This window comes from Elephantulus edwardii, unplaced genomic scaffold (assembly GCF_000299155.1).
Source record: "Elephantulus edwardii isolate Elephantulus edwardi_28Jun2011 unplaced genomic scaffold, EleEdw1.0 scaffold00392, whole genome shotgun sequence".
NCBI lineage: Eukaryota > Metazoa > Chordata > Mammalia > Macroscelidea > Macroscelididae > Elephantulus > Elephantulus edwardii.
The window spans coordinates 659,581-664,705 of NW_006400142.1; the positions used below are offsets into that span (position 1 = coordinate 659,581).

At 40.0% G+C, this 5,125-nt stretch overlaps 1 pseudogene; it reads left to right on the forward strand.

The window, feature by feature from the left end:
• Positions 1 to 851, forward strand: part of LOC102875250 — a 53,397-nt pseudogene extending 52,546 nt beyond the window's left edge.
• The last annotated feature ends 4,274 nt before the right edge of the window (positions 852 to 5,125 follow it).

Genomic DNA, 5,125 nt, shown 5'->3' on the forward strand with positions numbered 1-5,125 from the left:
TTAAGGAAGTTAGCACCTGCATTAAGAAAATTGGCTACAGCCCTACCACAGTAGTCTTGGTTCCAATTTCTAGTTGGAAGGGTGATAGCTTTCTAGAACCAAATGCTAATACGCCCCGGGTCAAGGCATGGAAAACCACCCGCAAGGATGGCGGAGCCACTGGAACCACACTTTTTGAAGATTTGGGTTGCATTCTGGTACCAACTTTTCCAACTGATAAGCCCCTGAATCTGCCTCTCCATGTCTATAATATTGATGTCTCTGATATTGGTGGTATTGGTACTGTCCCTGTGGGCAGAGTGGACACTGGTGTTCATAAGCCAGGCATGGTGGTCACATTTGCTCCAGTCGGTGTTACCACTGAAGTCAAGTCTGTTGAAATGCACCAAGACTTTGAGTGAAACTCTGCCTGGTGATAGTGCTGGCTTCAATGTTAAGAACGTCTGTGTAAAAGATATTCGATATGGCAACGTGGCTGATGACAGCAAAACTGATCCACCAACGGAGACAGTTGTCTTCACTGCTCATGTGAGCATCTTGAACTGTCCTGGCCAAATCATTGCTGACTGTCACACAGCTCTCATTGCTTGTGAGTTGGCTGAGCTCAGAGAGAAGATGTATTGCCATTATCTTAAGAAGCTGGCAGATGCCCCAAACACTTGAAGTCTGGTGATGCTGCCATTGTTGATATGATTCCTGGAAAGCCAACGGCTGTGGAGAGCTCCTCTGACTACCTTTCTGTGAGTCATTTTTCTGTCCGTGACAGGAGTATCACAAAAACAGTGGACAAGAAGGCTGCTGAAGATAGCAAGGTCACCAAGTCTGTTCAGAGAGCTCAGAAAGCTGAATAAATATTACCCATAGCACCTGTCACCCCAGTCTTAACCAGTAGTAGAAGAAAGGTCTCAGAACTGTTTGACTCAATTGGCCATTTAAGTTTAATTGCCTAAGACTGGTTAATGATAAGAGAGCATCATAAAACCTTCAGAATGAAAGGAATGTTTTTGTGGACCATTTTCTTTTAGTGTGACAGTTTTAAATTATTCATAGTTTGTTTGTTTTTTTAATCAGTACATTTTACATAGAAAGAACTTGATTAAAAATTTGTTCCAGAATTTGGAGACCTATTAAAACAAAGTTTAATAAAAAAAAAAAAAAGAAAGAAAGCAAAACAGATGGAAATCTTGTTCTATTGTGTTAATTCTTCACAACCTCCACCACATTCAAACCAATTGTTGCAGTCACCGCATCAGCCTGATGGAGGATCTTTCCTTCTTTCAAGGTCACTGTATTATTCTGAGCTTGATATCTTAACCAGATCTTAGTGCCTTCTGACAACGTGCCCAACGTATGTGAGAAGATGTTTTACCACATGTACCTCAAAGCAGCAGCATGATTTTACTCTCTCCAATAAAGGTTTATTCTTCAAATTCTTAAAAGAGTCCAAGTGATTAAAAGACATGGTTGTGTTACTTTGACAAGGAAATGTGCTCTGGTCTTTATCACTTTACCTGTCTGTGTCAGCTGTTTTGGGTTATTAACCTTCTGCACATATTTATTATATTACATAATGCACATTGCATAATATATTGTATTTTGGGTTGGTGTGCTCGTAGACTCACTTTCTAAAGGGAAGTTAGACAATATCATGCAATGTTTGCAAATTTCTATGGTGAAAGCACTTATAGCTGACGATCATTTACAACGTGCATTTAAGAAGAGTGCACATAATTGACGTATTGAAACTGTTAGTAACAAGTTATAGAAAATGTATGTAATATTTATTTTCATTCATGGAGAAATGCTATTTGAACACTTGACATTATTTTATTTCCTAACACACTAGAATTTTATAAAGTCCAAGCATAAAATATCTTTGAGTAGTTGTTGTTGCCATTGTGTACTGTTGAGTTAGAATCAGCCCGTAGCTGACCCACCAGTGGATTTTCAGAGGCAGTTAGTCATGATAAGCGACTGCTCATCTTTCTCCCATGTTGTTATGTGCCGTCGAGTCGCTTGAAACTCATAGCGATCTTATGTACAACAGCCATAACCCCTGCTTTATCTTGTGCCAATCGCACTGCCTCCGACACACCCATCCCGATTACCCCAGTCACTGAATCAATCCACCTTATAGAGGGTCTTCCCCTCTTGCGCCGTCCCTCCGCCCTCCCAAGCATGATGTCCCTCTCCAAGGACTGGTCCCCTTCTTACAACATGTCCAAAGTATGTCACGCGAAGCCCCAGAATCCTTGCCTCCAAGGAGCAGTCCAGTTCAACCTCTCCAGGATGAATCTGTTTGTTTTCTTACCAGTCCATGGCACACGCAATACTCTTCTCCAGCACCACAGCTCAAAGGCATCAATTCTCCTTCAGTCATCCCTAGTCATTGTCCAACTCTCTCCCTAGAGCAGCTTATTGATTCGAACTGCATATGCTTACACTGACAGCACAGTTCCTTACCCTTAAGCCACCAAAGCAGGCCTCAATAGGATTAAATAGTTCTTTCACTTAGGGCTTACAAGCCTGCAATTTTTACTGAAGCATATGTCACGACTTTCTTCCTTTGAGTTATTGGTGGGTTTGAACTATCCATTTTTGGATCAGCAGTTAAGTACTTAACCACTGGGCAATTGGTACAAAAATATATATGCACTGTCATGGATTAAACTATGTTCCCTTAAAACACTTGAATATAATTATATAATATGGAAATGATGTAAAATTTCCCCATAATATGATATATGATATGATATGATTTGATATGATATGATAATAAAATTATCAGTGGAATGCAATACCCTACTCTAGTAAATGAATGGAGCACTGGTGGCCTAGTGGTAGGACGCTGCACTGCAATCCTGAAATCAAATGGTTCTAATCCACCAGCTGGTCCTCAGGAGAAGGATGGGCAGTCTCCTCCCAAGTGATTAACTGCCTCTGAAAACCCACTGGAGGGTCAGCTATGGTATATAACAGCTCTAGTAAAAGAAGTTTCCCTGGAGTGGTCCCTATAAGATAAAAGGAACGTTCCCTGAGAGATGAGAACCTAAATATCACCGAGAACAAATTGCCAGGCATGGAGTACATCCTTTTGGACCATAATCCCTTCAAACAATTCTCCTTGAGACAGGGGGAACCAGGACACATAACGATCTCCATGGATCTCCTGGATTACAAGTGATGGAGGGAATAAGCACTCCTTCACCACAGAGAGACTTCCCTACAGCTGTCACCTTACCTTTGGACTTCTAGCCTCCTCCACTTTAAGAGGATTAAAAAGCAAAATAAAACAAAAGCCACCTTGCTCAGCACATCTACTTGTGTCATCTCTGTTGCAACAACACTAAAATCTAAGACATTCACTAATTCAATAAGAGTATTGAAAAAAAAAACACCCCAAAAACCAAAACTCCATCTCACACACTTTGGACATATTGCGAGGACGGACTAATCCTTTAAATAGAACTTTATGCTTGGAAAGATAGAGAGGTCAGCAATGGAAAGAAAGGTCTTGGATGAGATGAATAGACACAGTGACTGTGACAATGAGAACAGATGTGTCAGAGACAGTGAGGTTGGCTCAGGATAGGGCAAAGTTTAGAGCTATTATTCATAGGGCCGCCATGGGTCATAGTGGTCGCAGGGCACATAACAAAGCAACACATTGCAAATACAGTGTAGCTGATCATGTCTTGCTTCCACTAAATCCACATGGAGAAGCAGTGGTCATATACAAGATGCACAGCACAAAACCAATTCCCACTGATTTCTTCCATACTTCCTGTACCTACTGCTATCAATTCTAATAACAAATTACCCCTGCCAGACCTCTTGCTCATCTACTACCAGTTCCATTAATCCATTGCAGTGACTTTATTGAACTCACAGGCAATATTCATGGTTGTTGGGTTCACAAGATAAAACTCTTCAGTCAGGATAGAGTTTAAAAAGTACTTTCAAACACTTCAGCCTTGTTACTTTAGGTCAATGTGACTAAGTTCTCTTAAACCTGCCAAATATGATGCTCTCCTTGCAAGTCCTTGAGCAAGTTTGGACAAGGATCTTTGGTTCTTACTCCATGAGGAGGTTTTTTCCACAGCTTTAGCTGGTCCTTTACTGTTAATTCTTCTGCTCTTGTCTAGGCTGTTGTCTGTGTTGCACAGTAATCTCTGATCCAAATGGATGCACACTGGGATGTTTGATTAATTGATTGATTGATTATTGAGAGACTCCCAATTTTCTGCCACTGAATCTGCTCAACTTAAAACTGGCGGGATGGCAAGACTGACCAAGTCCATCATTTGCCTTTACACAATTTGCTTGCATATTCCTACCCAAATATGTGACAAAAATCAAAGCTAATTTACTAAGAAATGCATTCTCACACTGAAATTGTGATGCAAGTAAATTTTTATTTTAATATTCTCTGATTTAAAACAATAAGAAATATGAAGGAATCTAAAAGCACCTTGCTCCGAGTGAGTGTATGATAATCCTAATACAAACGGTGTTGAAATAATTGTTATCCCTGTTTATTCTCTAAAATATTAATCTAGCTATTTCTGTGAAAATATTTGGAAGTGTAAAGAAAGAATTAAAGATGGACTTCACGGGTAGTGTAAACAATAAAAATGTTTGGTTGATAGTGATAATGGAGATGCAAGTTCCCTGAAAGGCACTTCAGATTAAAGACCTGAAAATGTATTTCTGAAACATCAGTCACTGAAACACAGAGGCAGTAAATTTCTTCTGACACACAAAGGGTCCTTAGAAATGGATCTTATCAGCCTTGCTTCCAATGAGCATTCTTTTTTCATTTCTTTCAAGAGAGGTTTGTTTGTTCTTTTGGCAATCTGTGGTACTGAAAAGAATACTCTTCAAAGATATACTTTTCAAAGGCAGTAAATCTCATGGGAAGAGATTGCCCATCCTTCACCTGCAGAGCAAACCATGTGCTTTTGGGATTGTAGTGCAGTTTCTTACCACTAGACCAGCAGAGGTCACACATACTTGGGGCTAATTCTGAGAAGGGGCTTTTTTTATTTTTGGGTTTTTTTTAAGGGACATAATTCTTATAAAAGCAGAGGATCAGTAAAGGTAAACAAGACCCTCAAACTGATGG